This window comes from Ursus arctos, unplaced genomic scaffold (assembly GCF_023065955.2).
Source record: "Ursus arctos isolate Adak ecotype North America unplaced genomic scaffold, UrsArc2.0 scaffold_30, whole genome shotgun sequence".
NCBI classification, from domain to species: domain Eukaryota; kingdom Metazoa; phylum Chordata; class Mammalia; order Carnivora; family Ursidae; genus Ursus; species Ursus arctos.
In genome coordinates this window covers 16,697,316-16,720,176 of record NW_026622986.1, presented here as the reverse complement: position 1 = coordinate 16,720,176, position 22,861 = coordinate 16,697,316, and the positions used below count along the sequence as shown (strand labels likewise).

Below are 22,861 nucleotides of genomic sequence, written 5' to 3'. Positions count from 1 at the left end.
GGGAGGAGAGGAAGAGCATACGGAATATAGTCAGCCGTACTGTAACAGCGTGGTACGGGGCCAGATGGCCGCTACGCCGGTAGTGAGCACAGCATCATGCACAGAGGTGTTGAGTTGCTGTGTCGTACACCTGAAGCTAATGCAACACTGAGTGTTGACTACACTTCAGTAAAACAAGGAAAGCAGCACAAGGGATGAACTGTAATGGACGCTCCTCTTCAAGGCCAAGGGCCAACGCACCCATTCCCCAGCGGCAGCTCTTTCCTAGGCAGACCTTTTCTGTCCTTACCACAAATATGAACTGAATTAAATACTCAACCCACAACCTGAATGAGCCTTAATAATTTGCTAACTCTTAAAATTAACACCTTAAGTCGAACCCCCCCAAAATTTAAGAACACTTAGGCAACTTGTTTAAATTGGAATCAAACCAAACCAGAGCATCAAATGTTCTCAGATCTAAACCCAAACCACGGTTTCAGACACTTTGCACGTTTAACCCTGGCTGGCCTCTCTTTGGCCTCAGTAGCTCTTGCTAATCAGAAGCTCCCAACTTACTCAGATGGGGAAGAAAACATCAGTTGTATTTCCAAAAGTAATTCCACACCCACGCAACATCATACCCCCAAGTCACATCATACAAGTAAGTGACACCTGGCTGTGGTCAATTGTAAAGTCATCTCGGTTCTCCTTGATTTAGCCTAACGAAGCCTCTGACTCTAAGGGGCAAAATCTTGACCTCATTTACGATGAGGTTGCCTTACAGCTCAGGCAAATTTGGGTTTCTCATCCAAGGGCAGGAGTGGGGGTGGGAGTAGGAAGGAAGTTAAACAGTATTCATGCGGCAAATTTTTCTTAGAAGTCTTTAGATTGCTACTCACACAAGAGATACAGGTCTGGGTTTCAGCACCGCGAGGTCAGGAAACATTCACCTCTGTATCCAACATACCACTTAGCATGGCTGCCTGGCACTCAGGAGATCAATACAGAGTCACTGCAGAGCTCCTTGAGCTCTGCTGGCTGTTGGCAGCAGGGACCTTGGCCAGGACACTCGGAAAGTAGCCTGCCCGAGCAAGAATGGGCTCTTTTCAAGCTGCACTCTTTCCGGGCTGCTGCCACTCTGTTTACACCGGGCATGGGAAGCTGGCTGTATTGTTAGCCACAGCCGCTCAGCTCAAGTTAGCGCTGCCTCAAGTAGTTCTTCTTAGGACTTTGAGATGATAGCGGAAAGGACCAGTTTCAAAGGCATGAACCCACATATAGGATAATTCTGAGTTGACTAAACTGTGTGAGCTGGAATACACACTCCCTGCGTGTGAATCAAACTCTACCGGGAATTTCGGCTTTGACGCAGAGGGCCAGTGAGTGGGGGCTGGGAGCTGAGCCGCTGATGCTGGGCTTTGGAGGAACCAGGGGACTTCCTGGGCCAAGTGTCCCAGAGGAAGGCTTGGTTGTTCCAATCTTCCCTGGATTCCACGAGATCCTGAGTATCCTTCCAGTAAATTTCCACTTTCACTTAGGTTCTCTCCAGTTGGTTTCTGTTATTTGCAAACAGAAGAAAAGCACTTTAGAGGAAACCAGTGTCCAGCTTAAGCTTGTTGCTGGGAGAATGATGGTGTCACTGAAGGAAGTGGTGGGATGCGGGGAGGAAAGCTGAGTGGAGAGTTGGGGCGAAGGCTCTAAAAAGAACCACCTTTCTTCAGCTCCAGGCAAGGGGCCGCACGTGGACCACTGGCTGGAGCTCAGCAGAGGGCTGCAAGGGGCAGCGCCCAGGAAGGGTGGGTTTTAAATAGTCTTTTTAAAAGCTGAATGTCTTCTCTTCCTCTCCTCTCTGCTTAGGAATCTCTCCGACAGTTCTTGCTCCAACTACTTGTTTCGAGTCTCCCTCCCTCAGCTTCTTTTCTTTCCAAGGTGCTAACTGCCAACAAGGGGGCCACAGGATTCTTCTGATTCCAGGATTATTTCTCTGAATTATCAGCCGTTTTCTTTGAGCCTGAGGAAGGAACTCGAACAGGGACTGAATCCCTGCCCCTTCTCTCCATCTTCCCAAGCATCTCATTGTGAAAATGGGGAAGTCAAATTCTGCCTCTGGCTCAAGCCGTCTACTTAGAGGAGTTTACGGGCTCCACTGGAAGGGCGGGCTAAATTAGGAAAGGCAAGAGAGCTGTGGATTTAAGAGAAAACTACACCAAATCTCTGTGGGAGGAGGGAAGGAAGAGAGGAGGAATTTGGACCATTTATTTGCAGCATGTCTTACTGACAGTTAAATACAGTGGTTTGTTCTGTTTTCTGCCACTCGAGGGATATTTAATTAAATTCATGACCTAGGATGCTAACCAGCCCCACATCTAAAATAATTGCTTCTCTGTTGGTGAGATGTAAAGCCGGGATTGATTTTCCCCTGGCCGATAGCTCTCCTTTCTGAGTCATGAATGTCATCTCCACTCTCCTCCCCACGTAATTTGATCTCTGTATTTGATCGCTATTTAGTAGTACACTTTGCTAAACAGATGTCTGAGTAATTAAAATCCCACATGGGCACGCTCGTCCGTGAGTTACATCTATTTAATAGCCCGCTCAGAAACTTTTCACCCTCGGCTTTTCTGCCCTCCTGGTGTCCTATGTCACTGGCCTTTAGCGGGCTTCAAATATTAAGAGTTCCAGCCGGCTAGGTTTGTTTTCCTGCATTCACAGAGCCTCTCTTCGGTTTCTGACTGAATTTTCTCACAAATCCCTGATCTCGTTCTCTTTCAACTCACCTGGATTTTCTGTGCAGTTTTCCACCAGCGTTCAAATTCTCATGAGATGAATCATCCTACATTTCATTCATGCCAGCACCAGCAATAATAAAAAAAAAATCAGAACAATTTTGTTAGAACCATGGATTAAGAGTGCCTTTTATTTTTTTCCCCTGAGGCATAGCCAAATATTTTAGTCTGAACAATTCCCCCCCCCCTTTTTTTTAACTATTTGAGATCAAATACCAGAAACCTGTTTGGTTGCTACAGGTCACTGAAAGATTCTGATGGCCAAAAATTATAGAATGTTGTGTTTGGAGCAGGAAAGGGAAGTTAGGAAGGACTTACTACGTGGAATTTACTCACTTTTGAGAGACGATTTAGATGGAAATTATTTACGAAAATGTAAAGAGATAATGTTCTTTGGACAAATCTTATGATACTGATATACCATTACATAAAACTTGAAGTTAATACCGTAATTTACAGTAGGTAAAAGAATTTCCCTTGTAGTTGATGGTGCATACTGACTTTAAGGATATTTTGAAGTGAGTTTAGGATATATTGATCTTTTTTGATACCTATCAATTCAGACTTGAACAAAATCAGATAAGGTGAGAGTCACATAGCAAAAGAACTTCTTATTTCCCTGCTTTTAAATACAGTTCCAGTGCATGTAACATGGATTATTTTATAAAAATTTCTCAGAACATGTATGCTTCTTGAGAAGTTCCTTTGTATTTGCAACATTGCAGAACAAAAAATAGTGTAGTCAAAAAGCAAGCAATGAGTTCAGAAGTTAACTAATAACTATTTTGGTTCTAGGAAAGGAAATTCTTAAAGTATTTGTCTAAGCTTTATTACCATGATTGTATTTAAAAACCGGGTGAAAATCCTATTGTGCAATGGGAGCTTCGTTTTGGTGGTTTACACAACTTCTAGCCTTGTTATCTGAACTAGCAAAGGCCAGGTACATAAACAGAGACATAAATTAACAAGGATTCTTAGACCAACAGTGACATGGAGTAGGAGCTAGTATTTCAGGAAGGTAGACGAGTTCAACGTGATGGATGTGATTTCTTTCACTGTTTATCATCTCGCATCGTTATAAACCTGATGGCTCCCGAGCTAACTGTGCCAGGATAACCTCTGCTTGCCTGTTCCCAGCTCCCCTCCCGTCCATGCAGCTTGTGCTGAACCTCCTTAAAGCTGAGGGCGCTTCTCTCTGATCCAAGCCTTCGAAGGCTTGTTTTCCCTGCAGTCATTTCTCATCACATGCTCATCCATGCTCTGCTGTCAGCTTCTCTCAGACCATTAAAAAAAAAAAAGATTACTAATTCCAATAACCCATTTATTTCTGGCTTCCCCACTGCCTTAGTGTAAACTGGGGAGAATTTTTCCTGACTTCACAAAGTTGTGAGGGTCAAAGGAGCTCCTGTGGATGAAAGGACTTTATACATGGTTACATGTGGCCACAGAGCTTGGGCTCCAGCTCCGACTGCCTGGCTCAAATACTATTTTCTAGCTGTGAAAACTTGAGCAAGCTACTCAACTTTTCTGGACGCCAGTTTCTTAATGTGGAAAACGGACATTATAAAGGACCTAAATCCTGGGGTCGTTTGGTGGTGGTTACATGAGACAATTCATGCATATTACGAGGTCAGAACATGCCTGGAACAGTCCCTGTTTTAAGCCCCAGTAAGTGTTAGCACAAGTGTAGGCATCCGTTCACGTCTACAACTTCATCTCTCTCCAGACCTGGGCCTTCGGGGACCTGTCCTCGTTTAGGAACTGTGGAATGCTAGGCTACATCCCTTGGGCATGGTCTGTCTGTGACAGCTAAGGTTGGGGCAGGAGGTAAGAACCCTGGCTGAGCACACATATAAACTGGCAGGTACTTCTAACAGCCGCCTCTTTCTTAAATCTTGTTCCCTTGTTTTGGCTTCTCCTCCAATGACTTTGTTTTGAATGATTTATCTTGATATTTCAGTTTGCTGTCTATTTGTACTCACAGCCACAAAGATAAACCCTTCATAATCTGGAAAATGGGGAGAGTAAGAGTATCTGCCCCTGGGTTTGTAATGAGATAAATCAAGTGAACCTCTTTCAGAGGAGACAGGAAGCACAATATCCTAGGGGTGCTTTTGAAAAAGAAAGTGGGCAAAAAGCATTTGTAATCCAACTATCATCACATGAAATGACATGGAAACAAATAGAACAAAACATATAAATGACAAAAACCTAGCATTCTAAAAATGGGATAAATGATTCTTCCAAATGAACTTTCTTCAAAGTGGTTGCATCTGAATGTATAATACATAAACTCATAACTCCTAATACAACGATGCTGCCGTTGCCTGAAAACTGATGGGATTTTGTTTTTGAAGCTTTGAAGGATCTTGGTACAAATACTAACTCTGCCATTTTATAATATTTAAGACAAATATCTACTTCTCAACTTATTAATATTGTTTGTAATTTTTGACATATAGATTTTCTCAATGCTTAAGCAAATAAATCTACATTATATCTTCCATTGTTTTGTGTTTAGTTTCTTCCCATCCAAAATCACTTAAATATTCACTTTTATTTTCTTTCAGCTCATTTACAGCTTCATTTTTGCATCTGTCCCTTTAATCTATCTAGGTTATATTTCAGTGCATAGTATGAAATGAGCATCTAATTGATTTTTTTTCCCCCAGATGATTGGCCAGTTTTGCTAGTACCAGTTATTGAATAATCTATGTTCTCCTCATTGCTTGAGGTGTCATTTATTGGTATGTTGAATTTTCTTTCATGGCTCTCTTTTCTGAAATATTAATCTGTTTGTCAATCTCTTCTCAGTAGTTCAAAATCATTGTAATTATTGCAGTTTTACAGAATCTATTAACATCTGGTGCAATGAATCTCCTGTTATTACTCTTCCTTTTCAAAGTAGTCTGGCTAGTCCTATTTTTTCCTCCAAGTGGAAATACAGTTTTTTTCAACTTAAAAAAATTCTTATTGGGATTTTGGTTAAGGTTGCAAATAAAGGAATAGATACTTTTCTCTAGGAGCATAATAGATTTCTCAATCTATTCAAATCTTGTTTTTGTGGTTCTCTCTCTCTTTCTCTTTTTTTTTTGTACAGATCCCTTCCAGTTCTTGCCAATACTATTTATATGTAAATAGATCTTTAAAAAAATACATATATCCCAACAGGTTATTGCTCGATCACTGGAAAAGTTACTGACTTTTAATACTTATTGTTATGACAGCTTTTCAATCAAGTCTCTTGAGTTTTCCAGGCAAAAGTATCATCTACAAATAAAGGCAAATTTTCTTCTGCTTTTCAATATGTTACTTACTATTTCTGTTTGTCTTACTACAGAATTATTTCAGCATAATTTTAAAGAACAGTATTGATAGCAGACATCTTTACACTGGATTTTAATGAGAATGCTCTCTTGTCAAATCATTAAGCACTAAAATTTTAAAATACACATAAAATTAGACTACACATAAAAGTAGACTGAATACTAAAACGATCTCTCATGTGCCTGTCACCTAGCCTCAATAACTGTCAACATTTTTGCATACACTTAGTTCATTTATAAATTAATCTAGCCTTTCTAGATGCTAATTTGCAAATATCTATCCAAAAATGGGTCCAGCAATTCCATTGCTAGGCATTAATCCTACACCAGCACCAACACACATAGATATTCAAGAAGGCTCACTGTAGCTGTATATAATTGTGGAAAACTAGACAAAATATTCCCAGTAGGTAAGTGAAAAATTGTGGTATACTCACTAAGTCAGCTTTATGAAAAATTTTGGTAGACCTATGTGCTGATGTGGGACGATGTCCAAGGTACTTTATACGATGAAAATAGCAAGCACAGAGCAATATGTAGAGTATGATTGCTTTTTTTCAAAGTGGATGGTCATATGCTTTTATGTACATGGGAAATTTCTGGAAGGATATATAAGAAACAGTTAATAGAGGTCACCTCTGGGAGACAGAATGAGGAGTGGCGGTAATGGGAGGTTGAGGAATTAACTTTACACTTCCTCCTCTTCCTTACAATTTGAGTGTCTTACCATTAGCATTATTATTTTTATAAAACTTTATTAAAGGATATGATATTAGCTCTTGGTTTAGTATTTACCAAGAAATTTAAAAATTTAAAATTTAAAAATTTTGTTGTCGTTTTCATTAGGAGTGTTAGATTTTTATCACCTATTAAGATGATAGGGGTTTTCATATGTAACCTAAATGCATGATTTGTTACTTCAATTATTGTATTATTAAAATTCCTGGCATTTCTAGGACAAAATCTACCTGATCATGTTAAAAATTACTTAGCTTCATTGAATTTAATTTGCTCATATACTTTTTTAAGATTTTCTTTATTTTTAAAGATTTGAGAGAGAGAGAGACAGAGAGACAGGGTGGGGAGGGGCAGATGGAGAGGAAGAGAGAGAATCCTCAAGCAGACACTCTGCTGAGTGTGGAGCCCAACAGAGGACTCAATTCCATGATCTTGAGATCATGACCTGAGCCGAAACCAAGGGTTGGACACTTAACCGACTGAGCCACCCAGGTGCCCCCAAGATTTTATATTTTTTAAGTAATCTCTACACCTAATGTGGGGCTCGAGCTCACAACCCCGAGATCAAGAGTCACACGCTCCATCGACTGAGCCAGTCAGATGCCCCTGATTTTGTCATATTTTCAAGGGGAATTTTGGCATTGACTTTCTTATGAGTTTGTAGTTTCTGAGTGCACTTTTTGTAATATTTTTGACAGGATTTACAGTAATTATATTTGCTTCATAAAATGGGTTAAATTATTATATTTTTATGCATTTAGAAAGAGAATTATATATCTTTCAAAATTTGCAAAGATTTGCCTACAGGGCTGAGCCGTTTTTGATTTCTTCTCTGGTTTTGATTTACTTATTTTTTTTCTATTTCTTGATTCAATGTGGGTGATTTATGTTTTTCCAGAAAGAAAATGTAATAGCACGTAGCTAACTACACATAGTATTCTCATATAGTTAAAAAAAAAACACCAAAAACTTTTCCATAGCTATTATGTCTCCTTTCTCCTTTTTAATTTATATTTTTTCTCTCTCCTTTTATTAAATAGATTTGTCAGATATTTCTCTACTTTCTTCCTATTTTTTTCCAAAAAAATTACTTTTGGAATTGATCAATAATTCTGTTCTTTTTTTTCTAATTCACGGATTTCTGCTTCAATCTTTCCTTAATTCTCCTTTTCTTAAAGTTAAGTATTAGTTCACTTATTTTTACTCTTTCTTGTTGAATTTTCTCCTTTTGAACAATGTTACTAAGGTTGGTCTGGTTTCAAATGACTTTTGGGTATTTCTAAAAATTAAATCTATTCTCAGAGGAAGAAGATTTTCTATCACTGATGGGATGATGTCATTTAAAGAAATGTGACTCAGTCTCCTGTGGCAAATTTCTAAAGAATGTTTTAAATGTTTGAGTCATGGAAATACAATTGCAGCAAGCTTACGGCCTATTCTGAAGGGGCGAACACCTATTTGTATATATAAAACCTGTGCATTTACTAGAACGTTACCTGCCTATATATATATATATATATTTTTTTTTTAAAGATTTTATTTATTTATTTGACAGATAGAGAGAGAGATAGCCAGTGAGAGAGGGAACACAAGCAGGGGGAGTGGGAGAGGAAGAAGCAGGCTCCCAGCGGAGGAGCCTGATGTGGGGCTCGATCCCAGAACTCCGGGATCACGCCCTGAGCCGAAGGCAGATGCTTAACGACTGAGCCACCCAGGCGCCCCTGCCTTTATATATTTGAAAAGAATCAAGTGCTAGGACTTAAAGAGTGGCTCACATTTGTTTAACGGAATGTCCTCTGATACTGTGTCCTGTGACTGAAGATATGTTCAAATGATTTTTTGTTTTGTGAATATGTGTTTACATACCTTCTGTGTCCAGCCTGGCTTCATATTTGCTTGTAACTGAAATTAATCCCAAATAGAAATGCAGACTTTTCAAATGAAAAGACTAAAAACTGTTCACATGAGAGGATGACAAAGTTTTCTCTGCAAAAATCAATTCACTGACGTAGATGCAGGCAGAACATTTTTTCTAAAATAATTTTTTAACACTCTGATAAGCCACATTATAAGCAATAAAAAGAAGTAATAAAAAATATTGTGAGAAAGGTAGATTTCCAAGTGTGACATCTGCAAACATATGTAGCAGAAGATCATCAGATCCACGTGTTTGTAGATTATGTAACAGTATTTAAGCGGTCAGGAAAGGAAGGATTTTGTGGTCAAGAAAGTGGAAATGAGGGGCGCCTGGGTGGCACAGCGGTTAAGTGTCTGCCTTTGGCTCAGGGCGTGATCCCGGCGTTCTGGGATCGAGTCCCACATCAGGCTCCTCCGCTAGGAGCCTGCTTCTTCCTCTTCCACTCCCCCTGCTTGTGTTCCCTCTCTCTCTGTCGAATAAATAAATAAAATCTTCAAAAAAAAAAAAAAAGAAAGAAAGAAAGTGGAAATGTTCTTTCTAACATATGACCCTGGCCAGTCCCATCTCAAATAACTGTTGATCAAGTTACAGATGGTTGGCAAGCCAGGTGGGAGGGAAGAGAAAGGTCTGACAAAGTTGCAAAACAGACCACAAAGCAAGTGGCTGTTATCATCAAATATACAAACTTACTACTCTTCAATAAATTAAAATAATGTAAAGAAAAAGTGTTTTGCAAAGCATTCCAGAAAAAGTTGCTTTAAAAGGCTTTGACATAAAATTTTAGGAAAGAACATGGCTTTATGAATAAACCGAAAACATAGACACCCCCCAACTAGTAACTTTATGATCATGATGGAAAACATGTTTCGAATATATGTTTGAAATATACATATATTTCTTTTGCACCTACATGCATTTCAAGTTTTTTAAGCTTCCAATGTTTAAAATATATAAGTGCCAGTGCTCTAGAAATTAACTTTGACATTAGGAACCAATAAATGGAAAAGCTAACTTTTATCTCTACCAACTTTAAACAGAGGCATGTATATATAAATTTATGCATTCAGTATTGGTCTTAACTGGTTGCCTTTTATTTATTTATTTATTTTTAAAGATTTTATTTATTTATTTGGCAGAGACAGCCAGCAAGAGAGGGAACACAGGCAGGGGGAGTAGGAGAGGAAGAAGCAGGCTGCTAGCAGAGAAGCCTGATGTGGGGCTCAATCCCATAACGCCGGGATCACGCCCTGAGCCGAAGGCAGACACTTAACAACTGCGCCACCCAGGCGCCCCTTAACTGGTTGCCTTTTAAAGTAGCAGTTTAGGGTTAACAAGACAGTAAGCCAGAGCCAAAAACACCCCTTAATTTTGTTTGTTATTGCGGCTGCGAAATTTTCAGTCAAGCACAGACCTAAAGCCCAAATGCTGCTAAAGGATTACCTAGAAAGCAGAGCCTGAGGCCAAGTTTAAGTGCTAGGATTTTATTAGGAGGTACAATCCCAGGGCAGCAAGGGTAAGGGGAAATGCAAAGGCAGCAAATACAAGGCAGCACGTCACTGAGCTGAAAACAACCTCACAAGAAAGTAGAGCTGATCGCTCAGTCTCAAAGGAAAGCTTCCAGACAAACCCTACAAAACCATCTTGTCTTGAGACCTGTCTATGGAGAAAAAGGGGGAGGAATTTATATGCTGGCTACTTCTTGCTTTCTGTCCTTTTTGGTGCAAATTTGCCTCATGATGCTCTTCTGGGTATGTCACATGACCTCTCCAGGCTATTGCCTGGGAAGCCAGAGCATGTTGCACTGCAAGGTTTTTACCTGAGTCTGGGACTGATGGGAAGAGCCAGAGGCTCCTACCTCAGAACCATGGTATGAGAGGCAGTGCTGAACCAGGGGGACGCTGTCCCAAGAGGAAGCCACAGAAGCAGAGGCCTCTGCACTGAGCAAGAGGTTAAGAGGGGACCTGGGGGTGGGACTGAGCAAATCTGCGGAGGTGCATGAACTGAGTCTGGTACAGTGCACATTCCTAGTGGTGGTCGTCATGGATTCTTGGAGGAGGAGGACCCCCTCCATTCAGAGAGAACACACATTTAGGTCTCAGATTTTGTAAACCAACGTGTCCCTTATTCCTCAACTATCCCTCGCAACTACTTTAACTCTTTTCTCCCCGTTTTTGAGGTGTAATTTAGATATACTACAATTCACCCATGTGGACACGATGGTGAGATAAATTTTGTCAACTGCATGTCTTATAACCACCACTCCTATCAAGATATGGGATTGTTCCATCAGCCCCCAAAAGTTCCCTCCCGCTGCTTTGCATTCCATCCCAGGCAACTGCTTTGGGTCACCACAGTTTTGCCTCTTCTAGAATTTCATATACATGGAACCATACAGACTGAGGCCTTTTGTATTTACCTTTCCCCCATAGCACAAAGTTTTTCAGGTCCATGTTGCTCCACGTATGAAGAGTGTGTCCCTTTTTATTCTTATTTTGGAGAACTTACTATGTACGCTACATGTCGGGCATTTTTAGCTGCATTATCTCACCTGGAGTTCTCACAACCATCCTGTTTCACAGCGGAGCGACCCCAGGCTCAGGGAGCCCAGCGGTGGAGTCTGGGGAGGGACCCCAGGCCGACTCCCGCGTCAGTCAGCCTGGCGGCTCCGCACACCGTGCTCCGGAGCCCGACCTGTGGCACCTACTGTCCAGCTCCAGGGGGCAGATGGGGCCTGGCCTTGCAGAGGCTCGGGCCAGACAGCTCGGGACCTAGGCCCCGCGGAGACTCCCCGATGTCGGAGCCACCGCCCCCTCGGCCGCCCCGGGCCCAGCAGCCGGCCTCCAGGACCGCCTGCTCCCGCCGAGCGGGCCTCCGCGGCCACTTCAGGAGGGGAGGCGGGGCAGCCGCGGAGTTCCGGAGCCACGGCGGGCTGGACTCCCGCAGCTGACGGCCAGCACCGCCGCGTTCCTGCGGACGCGTCACGGCGCGAGCGGCCGATCGCGCCGCGTGCCTGGGCGTTTCACCCCGCGCCGCCCGGGCGTTTCCCTCCGCGCGCGGACGGCGCTACTTCCCGCCGCGGCCACCGGGCTCGGGGGCTGGGGGGGGGGGGCGCCGAGTCGTCGGCGTGGGCGCGGCGTCAAGCGTCGCCGCCGCGCTGCCTCCTCCGCCCGAGGGGAGACGGCGAAGCGCGCAGGCAGCACGCCGCGTCCGCCGCTTCCAGGGCTGGCCGCCGCGTCCCTGCCCCCAGAAAGGGACGATCGAGGATGGTGGTCCGGAGTCGTTGTCGCCTCCTCCACGTCCTGGGCGCTACGATAGTATCTGGAGACTTCATTTCAGGGATGCAGTGGAAACAAAGATGATGGCGTTTTGCCCTGTGGCGTGGAGCGGCCCGCCCGCCGCTATTGTCTGGCTGCCTGACGGGAGCAGCAGCGCTATTTTTCTTACGCGGAACGTGGTTATTCGGAGGCAGCAGAGGGACTTACAAGGAGGCTTTGTCTGCAGTAAAAGAGCTGTTGCGAAACGGCCTCTCCTGAATGGCCGCCGGGCCGCCTTCGGCGGGGACCGCGCGGGGGACCGCTGGCAATTTTTTCCATATCAATTAAAGAAAGGAAAAATCTGCATTTTCCTCCCCACGTTTTCATTCAGATTTGAGCCCTAGAGTCAGTTGGAGCTGCAGTGAAGAGCCACCATCCGCCTTGACTTTGTCTCCTTTAATATTTTAGTCTTCAGTTACTCTTTTTTCATGTAACCGAGGGCTTTTTGGACCCTCAGAACATCCTTTGCTCTCTCAGAAATAATTAGAAGACCGGGGAGGTGGCCGATGCTCACACACACACGGGTAGCCTGCATTGGTTTTGTTGAATCCACCCCGGTGCCTCAGGCTGGGGGTGAGGGTGAGGAGAGTGGGGGAGGGGACGGGCGGCAGGGCTGGTGGAGGTTAGAGTTATTTGGGGAACCCATAATTGTGTGACTTTTATGAATATCCAATGAAAGTGCCTGGTGGGAGAAGGTGAGAGGGAACTGGACCTAAGAAGGGGGCTTGCAGTCAGCTAAGAAGCCGTCTATTGTGTGATCACAACAACCTCAATGACAAAAGAGGGAAGCGGAATATTTTTTAGGCACCAAAGTAAAGCTTGGATTTACAACTCCCTCCTGTTTATCTCCCATACTCCTCTTTTATTTCCCTTCACAGCATCTGTAACCACCTGATCATGTATATTTCACGCATTTATTGGCGTCTCTTCCCACTTGATCCAAACCTATGGGGAGCCGGGAGTTGCTTGTTTACTGTTGTTCCCTGGAGCCTAGTACAGTACCTGGCAAAGTACTTGGGGCTTTGTAAATATTTACTGCAATCAGTGGTTAGCAAACAGACACGACACGTGATTTAAAGGCATTGTGCGAGAAACACAAACCCAAAAGCCACATGACACGAGGAAAACCGATCTCTTCAAACCTGCTTTTTTCATTGTGGAGCAATAGTTAATAAGGAATAGCCAAAAGATAGTCACACCACTCTTCCATTTTCCAAAGAAGAAGAATAAAATAAACGAGCTTGCACTTCTGGGTGGCTTTCCCTTCAAGCTAGGGATTGATTTTCTGGGGTGAGCCTACCAAAAATCTGTGAGGAAAATGAGGTCCTTTCTTACTATTCCTATGTAACCCTCTGCACATGCTCACCTCTGTCTGGGAGTTTAGGTGGTCTGTCTGATGAGCACGACCTGGGGCTTCCAGACATTAAGAACACAAGATTTTTGTCATTGTTCCATAAATATTTTTCTGTTCTGCAGTCCCTATGTCATGTACAGTACACATCTGGGAAATGTGTTTCACATGAAAATTAGCTGGCTAAATCCTTTTTACTACCTGAACACCCTTTCAAAAATGGCCCCAAAGGATGATGATTAATAAATGATGGATTAGGTTTTGTTTTTTTTTTAAGATTTTATTTATTTTAGGGATCGAGAGCTTGCATGCGCTCACATAAGTGGGAGCGGGGTAGGGGGAGAGTGAGAGGGGCAAACAGACTCTGTGCTGACAGGGAGCGGGTACAAGGTTGGATCTCACCACCCTGAGATCATGACCTGAACCAAAACCAAGAGTCCCACATTTAACTGACTGAGCCACCCAGGCGCACTGGATTAGTTTTGAAGTGAAAATGGATTGTTTGAAAGTGAAGAGAACCAGAATAGCCAGCTCCTTTGAGGAATTATCCCTGTCTCAACCTCCTTTTCTTTGGAACTTTGGTTAGGAAAGGACCACAACCACACCTTGGCTAGGAAAGTTTATAATACCTTTCAGAGTATACCTGACAGGTTGGAAAGTTCTTCATAAAATAGAAGTTTAAGCTCTTATATCAATGCCTCAATCATCCAGTAATCATGGCATCCTGGTATGCAAAACTGGAGTTCTCCTAGGAGATAATTCTCAAAAATATATTCTATATTTATTGAATATTATGTGTCAGGCATTGTTCCAGATGCTGTAGAGATAGCGGTAAAACAAAACAAAAACAAAAAAAAACCGACAAAGATCTCTCCCTTGTTTTATATTGTTCCACTTCCAGACCCCTTCCTTCCATCCTTTCACTACATCTTTTAAAAATCAAGTCCTTTTAAAAACCTAACTTTTGGCCCAAAAAAACCCATTCCTCAAATTTTCTTTTTATGGCTGTAATTTTTAAAAGTTTAAAAATGACTTTCCTGGATTCCTTCAGTTGGCTATAAGTGAAGATAATCACTATCCAATCAGCTTTCATCCTTCCATGAGAATGTTTCCTTCACCTAGACTTTACCTGACCATCCCAATCTTATAGGGGCATACAATAAAACATAATATGGAGAATAGCAATATTAAACGGATTTTCAAAAACAGAGGTGTTCCTTTGTCAGATTTTTAGTTTTTAAGGAGTAAACTAAATGTTGTTGTAGAGACTCAGAAAATAAATGAACAGGTCCTAGTGCATAACATAGTACCAGAAGGAATTTCAAGCCTATGTTATCATAGTTGTACTATCTCTGCTCTTTTTCACCAATTTTCTCTAAATTTTCTTCCTTTCATTCAGTCTAAAATGCTCACGTAAGACTATGGCTTAACTAGTAACTATGGCCTTCCCCATTTCACATTTACATATGTTATACTTCAAATTTGCTTAAATATTCTTTTGAACTATCCTATATTCCTGCTTATTCTCTTCAGCCTAAACTGAGGAAGCAGACCTCCTCTCTGTTCTCTCCATCTTGCCTCATCTTCCTCCCCACCAGTTGATCAAACCTAGGAGTTAGAGCTATATTCCCCAACATGCTAGTTTTTCTCAACCCCGGTGAGCATGTTAGAATCACCTGGGAGACTTTAAAAAATACTGGCTTCTTGGACCTGCCCCGATCATTGAATTAGAATCAGTGGGGGTAGAGTCCCAACACTTGCATTTTTATAAAGCTCTCAGGAACTTGGAATGAAAGGCAGTCTGAGAAACAGTGCAGTGGGCAGCTCAAGTATCTAAGGCAGTGTGTCTCAAACTCCAGTACTTCAGAGTCACCCGAAAGGGCTTGTGAAAACACAGATTGTTAGGTCCTATGCCCTGAGTTTCTGATTCAGTAGATTAGGGCCCAAGAATTAGCTCTTCTTCTTTTTTTTTTTTTTAATTTTTTTAAAGATTTTATTTATTTATTTGACAGAGAGAGAGACAGCCAGTGAGAGAGGGAACACAAGCAGGGGGAGTGGGAGAGGAAGAAGCAGGCTCCTAGCGGAGGAGCCTGATGTGGGGCTCGATCCCAGAACGCTGGGATCACGCCCTGAGCCGAAGGCAGACGCTTAACAACTGAGCCACCCAGGCGCCCCAGAATTAGCTCTTCTAACAAGTTCACAATGATGCTACTGCTGCTATCATGATATAACCCCCCAAACAAGGGCACCATAAACAGAAAGAGAAAAAAGTCAGAAAGATTATATTTGTTATTTCAAACAAAGCTTCAAAGTTAACTATCATGGTGCAAATCAGAAACTCTTGGGCTTCTTTACCTTTATTTTATGGTTTATAAGATTAAATTGATTTAGAATTGTATTTGGGGAGAGAGATGGGACTCCCATAATTTTTTCATTGCTAGAGGTGACTTCTAAAAATCCTAAGCCTTATAATTAAGTCTCCCACAAACCAAATGCATCTCTTCCTGTAAACCTCAGCTTCCATCCTTCCATGAGAACATTTCCTTCACCAGATTTTGCTTGATCATCACGAGTCATAATGGCCCACAACAACACATTATATTAAAAAAAGTAAAGTAACACACACACACACACACACACACGCACGTCTCTCATTTCTCCCAATAAGCCGTAAGGCAGACATAGTGTTTATCTTGTCTTCCAGGTGATAGGTGAATGTATCTTGCATGTAATCCTATGACAGAGAACTTGACACATGGAGGGCATACAAATATCATTGCAGAGGGACTGTCAGAGTTAGGAAATGAAAAACACTTTTGCTTTCAAGTAACTTTCCCATCTGTTTTGGCAGTTTATCTTCCTTCCACCAGCCCATGAGATAGCTTACATGGAGAAAATCAGGTGCAGGAAGGTTTCAAACTTGCCCTGAACCATACAGCTCGTTAAGCATGAAGTGAGTGCTCTTGGCTCAGAAACTCAGCATTCTTTTCTCTAGAACATGCTGTAAATCAAACGCCAGACAGCGGGTCTGAAGGGAAGATGGAAGGAATTTGAGACACTTTTTTTTTTTAACCCTGCCGAAGTGAAATCTAAGAAAAACCCCAAACAACAACAAAACCAAAACACCTTATAATTTTCAAGTTCATGTAAGTAACAGGGTTATCATGTAGTTAGTGTGTAGTGCCATTTATGAAACTTGCAGGAAGAATAATATGAAAAGGTAACAAGACAATAAGGACAGATCTTGAGGGTATTTTGCTTAGTGAAATGTGTCATGCAGAGAAAGACAAATATGGTGAGATCTCACTTATATATGGAATCTAAAAACAAAAAGAGAAATAAAAAACCGAATCTCATAAATAGAGAACAAGGTGGTAGTTGCCAGAGGTTGGGGGTGGGGGCCAAGATAGATGAAGGGGGTCAAAGGGTACAAATTTCCAGCTGTAAAATAAATAAGTCCTGGGGATGTAATATACAGCATGACAACTATAGTTAATCATACTATATTGCATATTTGAAACTTGCTAAGAGAGTAAATCTTAGAAGTTTTCGTCACACACACAAATCTGTAACTGTGTGTGGTAATGGATGTTAACTAGATATATTATGGTGATCATTTTATTTCACAGCATATCAATACTGAATCATTATTTTCTACACCTGAAACTAATATAACGTATGTCAATTATACATCAATTTAAAATAAGAAGAAAAGGGAGTAAGAGGAGTAGAAGCTATTTAAGAAAAAAACATTTGTATAGTTAGCAAATAGTCCTGGGGCCTGAAAGAAATCTGATGGACCTTTAAAGAAAACAGGGGAGAAGACTCATTGTTTCAGTTACTAAGTTACTGAAGTTACAAGCTACCCCCAAATTTAGTGGCTTAAACAAAGACCATTTTATTTGCTCACAGTTCTTAGGTTGGGAATTCAGGCAGGATGGCTCTTCTCTGCTCCATTCTTGACTGGGGTACCTCAACAGGTACTGGAGAGAAAGGTGGCCTCATCCACATGTCTGGTTCCCCTCCACATGTCTCTCTGTCTCTCCCTCTCTCTCTCTCCCCTTCCATGTAGTCTCACATAATTCAGTAGCCTAGCTCAAGCATTTTTACATGGTGGCTGTCTTCCAAGGGGGTGAAAGAGATCACACAAACATTATTCTCCCTATATTCTATTGGTCAAAGCAAGTCAGAGGGCTGGCATAGATTCAAGAGATTGAGAAATACATCCCACTCTTGATGGGAGCATGGTACAGGCACATTGCAAAAAAGATGTGGTTATGCAGAGTGAAAGAAGACTGACACAAAAGAATACATTCTGTGTGATTCTTTTTATATGAAATTCTAGAAAAGGTCAACTGATCTAGAGTGACAGAATGCAGCTCATCACTGGTTGCCTGGGGCTGGGGGGTGGAGAGTGACAGCAAAGGGCATGAGGGAAGCTGTTGGGGTGAAATATATGTTCTGTACCTTGATCATGGTGGTGTACCCATTTGTCAAAATGTGTGCATTTTATTACAATTACTAGGTAAATTTTTTTTGAAGGGCAGGAAATAGGAAGTAGAAGGGACTGTTGTGATTATCTCCAGAAATAATCTACTGTACATAAAAACTTAGATCTGAAAGAATCTTTGGATCTTCTGGTCCACTGTCTTCATTTAACAGATAAAGGAAAATGAGACCCAGAAAGAGGAAATTGCCAAAGGATACTCTGCTAGTTAGTGACAAAACCAGGATTGGAACCCAGACATCTGACCAGGCTTCCTGTCACTTCTCCCACAACCTATTAGAAGGTTGGGGAAAAGGATGCCTTGGACCTGTGTTTTCCTGAAATTCACTTACATGTGAGTATATCTGGAAATGAGGGCTGGACCACGAGAGCTGTCAATATCCCTTAGTACTCTAGAAGTTGCTAGGGTCCAGTAGTTAGCGTGAAAAGTCAAGAGCAAGGGTTCTGTGCTGTTTTTAATTCTGAGAGACTATGGACAAATTCCTGTAACTATTTCATAAGTCACTGTCTAAAATAAAGGTGGATGGAGCAATATTTATAAATAGAACAGAACACTGTGGTGGGGGGAAAACCATGTCACAGCACCTGCTGTCTGCTATGCTATCTTTGGGTTATCTAAGAGGATATGGTGGGAAAGGACAAGGAGAGCTATGGAACTATTGAAACATTATTATTTACTTAGGTTTTTCTAAATTAACAAGCCCACCTTTCAGGCTGCGTTAATAATTATTGCTAGCCTTATAAAGTGCTCCATAGAGTAAGATAGCGTTGAAATAATAATACATAGTATTACAACCTATAGTAATATGCAGATGTCAAAATATATTTAGAAAATTTGAAAAGTGAATACAGTCCATTCTCTATCTTTAGTATACTGTCTTTACCCAGAAAAAAAAAATGACTTTGAACCTTGTCCCAAGTGTCCCAGACATTTTTCAGATGTGTTCATCTGACAATGACCTATAATACCCTGCTGATCTCCGGCAATTACTCAGAGAACTATGGACCTCAACTATGGATGGAATCTGGACTTTTTGCTAACATTAAATCACTTTTGAAATTAGTTACCAAAACACTAAAAAAATGAATGATTCAGCAACAAAATTTTTTTTCAAGAGAACATCACTCTGATAGATTTCTGAGGCTTGGGTTTTTCTTAATTGTAATATTGGATGGTTGTTATTTCCCCAATTTTCTAATACTTACATCTTTTTTATAGGTGTTTTTCAAAATTTAATTTAATTCCAGTGTAGTTTGCATACAATGTTACGTTAGTTTCAAGTGTACAATATAGTGATTCATCATACATCACCCAGTGCTCATCAAGATAAGTTTACTCTTAATCTCCTTCACCTATTTCACGCATCCTCCACCCACTTCCTCTCTGGAGGAACTACATCAGGAACTCAGAAACCCAACATGACATGAAACTCACAAGGGGAATGAACCAGGACTTTTAGGTCTACCTCCCTGCCAACCTGGCTCTCACTTCCCACCATCACTGCTGTCCTTCTGGAATTGATAGTTGTTTTAATTGCCTCCTATTTGTACCACTGGTGAGGGAGGGATTACCACCCTAGAGTTTTGGGGAATGCCAAACACACATCTGACATGGAAAGATGAGATTGTCAGCAATTTATTTGTCATCTATATTGACAGCCAGGGGGAGGAGGGCACCACATACAGGGCCAGTCTGCACTGGGGAACAGAATGAACATAGGAACTGTTGGGGGCAAACTTGTTTGTAGTATCAAGAAGGTGGGGTGCCCCTGGTTTCCGTGGGAGGAGGTTTTTGGCTTGCCTGAATTTCAAGGGGTGGGAGGGAACTGAAACCCACTACTCAGGAATAAACAGGATTGGCACGTGATCTGTTTGATGGGGAGGTTGCTTGGCCCGGAGACCTTATCCTCTGGAGCAGAGTAGGGAGGGGAACTTGCATGTAGGCCGTTCACAATTTCCCAATTTCCCACAGATGTCAAGACATCAATAAGACTGGGCCTTACTTTTAGACCTTATGCCACAATAGTAAAGTCAGGACATTATTTCTAGATCACTCTCTGTAATACCCTCTGAAATCTGGGAGAAAAAAAAAAGATAGTGTGAGGCAAAGGATGCAGGTCACACCTTTCTAGTTAGTCACATAGAAAATGTTTACTGAGTTATCTTTGTGTGCCTAGACTAGGCATGGTGACTACCAGGTGAATGGAACACATTCCCTGTACCGAAAGAGGCAAATGGAACAGAGATGGAGGATCTAATCAGATGGTCACAATACAGACTGATGGACACAGAAACAAAGATCTGTGCACGTGCTATGCGAGCACTGGAATGGGAGTTCTTCCAGCCTGGACAGAGTGGAAGCCTCCATAAGGACGAGGGGCAGTGGCCCTGAGCTGGCCTTAAAGGATGAGTAGGAGTTGGCCCGTCAGAGAGGGGAGAGATGGGAGCATCCTATGAGAGGAATTAGAATGACCAAAGGCGGAAATGATCACAGTGTGTCAAAATAAAATAAGATAAAAACAGAGAAGGAGGCAAACCGTAAGAGACTTTTAACTGTAGAGAACAAATTGAGGGTTGCTGGAGGGGAGGAGGGCGGCGGGGGGGATGCACTAAATGGGTGATGGGCGTTAAGGAGGGCACTTGCGATGAGCACCGGGTGTTATACGTAAGTGATGAATCACTAAATTCTACTCCTGAAACTAATACTACACTACATGTTAACTAACAAATTTAAATAAAATCGTAGAAGAAAAAAAATAATTAAAAAAATGAAACACAAAAAAATGAAATGATGAGAAAAAAAATAAATGTTAGGGAGTTGAGCAAGGGTTGGGGATGGGGGAGCCTACGTGGCTAGCACAGGAATGGGGGTAGGGATGGACACTGTGTCAGAGAGGGCACCCTGGTATAATCAGGAACATTGTGCCAGGAAGGCTGCCCTGGGAAATTTCTGCTCCTCTCACCTCAACCCCCTACATTTGCCTCCAGTTCTTTCTTCTCCAGACATCTTCTCATATTGGCAGAATCAGATGGGGGTCCTGGGGGCAAAGGAGGGAGCAGGGGGAGATGAGAGAGATGAGAGAAGATGAGAACAGAGTGCTGAGGGGGCTGAGGAAGTGACAAGAATAAACTCCATTCACTTGACCGTCTTCCCAAAGGCTGCCTCAGAACATGTGTGTAAAATATTACGCCTGTCACTGAACCTGCCGAAGGCCCCAGCCACAGGCCAGGCTAGCTGGGCACAGCCCAGAGTTTGTCACAAGTGCTCAGATCCCCTGACCTCTTATCTCCTCTTATTCCTTCTCTGCAGCTCTTGGAAACTTCTCCATACCCTGCTCCTGCTCCCCTTGGGCAAGACCATCCACTCTGTAAAAGCCACAGACTTCTCTAGACACTGAGAAGGAACGAACTAGCAGCTGGGTTTCCTGAAGTCGAAATAAGGGACAGTGAGTTAAAGATATTTTATGTAGTTCAGCGACACTTCCATCAGCGTTCCTACCTCAGACAGGTAGATCTTTGAGTCGTACTTATTTTCTTATGCAATTTTCTGCCTTCACCCGTGCTGATCTCTTAGATTAGAAATGGCCTTCTCTTCCTCTCTTCCTATGTTATCTGGAAAACTCCTACTCATCTCTCAAAACCTAGTTCAAAAGTCACCTCCTCAAGAAGCCCCCCTGGGTAAGCTCTGTGGGGCTTCCTTAGTTTCTTTATACTTTTTATTTTTATTTATTTTTTTTTAAAGATTTTATTTATTTATTTGACAGAGAGAGACAGCCAGCGAGAGAGGGAACACAAGCAGGGGGAGTGGGAGAGGAAGAAGCAGGCTCCCAGTGGAGGAGCCTGATGTGGGGCTCGATCCCAGAATGCCGGGATCACGCCCTGAGCCGAAGGCAGACACTTAACCACTGCGCTACCCAGGCACCCCTCTTTATACTTTTTAAAAACACTGAACACATTGATTAAAATTCTGTTGGCATGCATTTCCTTCACTCTTCTCTAAATTCCTGAGGCCTCTTTGTTTCCATAGCAGCCCGCAATGGCAGACACATAGTAGGTATTCAGTAACGCTTGAATGAATAAAAGGGATGAAAGCCAAAGAAAACACTTAAAAAATTATACATATGGATCAAGCTTCCAACACCAATTTACGGAAAACAGAGTACAGAAAAAGTTGCTAAATGCCACCCCAGGATACAATCAGCAAAATCCTGAGAGAGGAAACTTGAGGACAAACAACCCAGTTTTTCGAAAAATAAATTACAAGGGTGGGGGGAAGAGAGACGGAGGAGGACCAATAATTTAAAAGAGACTTAGACGATCTATCCGTCAATTGCAAAGCATGGACTTTATTTGGGTCTTGATTTTTAAAAATTTTAAATTATGACATGTATGAGACTTTGGAAATTTGATCATTGACTAGATATTTGATGCCTTTAAGGGCTGATTATTAATTGTTTTAGATGCGGTAATAGTGTTGTGTTCATTTGGGAACAGAGTAGACTATATTTTAGAGATAAGTACTGAAATGTTCATCGACGAGATTAGATAATGTCTGGAATTTGCTTCAAAATACTACAGGTGGGAGGAAGTGGATGACAGTGTGAATGGGGCAGTCTTGGCCATGGGGTGGGTGGTTGTGGGGGCGGAGCAGTGGGCACAGAATCACCAGATACACATTTGTATGTATGCTGGAAATTTTTGTTGCATTGTTTACAAGTAATAGCAAGTTTTTTTTAAAAAACCTTATATGTTTCACAATCACATTTTATGGTATAATAACTATTTTATTCATTTATTTATTTTAAAAGATTTTATTTATTTATTTATTTATTTATTTATTTATTTATTTAGAGAGCCGGCGAAGGGCCGAGAGAATCTCAAGCAGACCCGCTGCTGAGCATGGAGTAAGGAGCTCCATGCGGGGCTTGATCTCCTGACC

At 42.0% G+C, this 22,861-nt stretch overlaps 1 long non-coding RNA gene across 6 annotated transcripts in view; it reads right to left on the bottom strand.

Annotated features, from left to right (window-relative positions):
* The window catches only part of LOC113241341 (uncharacterized), a 49,118-nt gene extending 36,024 nt beyond the window's left edge, over positions 1 to 13,094 (bottom strand). The window contains exons 1-3 of one of the 6 annotated variants that reach the window (XR_008956497.1): positions 11,299 to 13,094; positions 2,760 to 2,815; positions 882 to 1,538 (exon numbers count right to left, since the gene is read on the bottom strand). This is a non-coding gene — a long non-coding RNA (uncharacterized LOC113241341). The remainder of the gene's footprint in view (positions 1 to 881; positions 1,539 to 2,759; positions 2,816 to 11,298) is intronic. The other 5 variants (XR_008956498.1, XR_008956496.1, XR_008956495.1 and 2 more) reach the window with 5 other exon arrangements.
* Between the last annotated feature and the right edge of the window lie 9,767 nt (positions 13,095 to 22,861).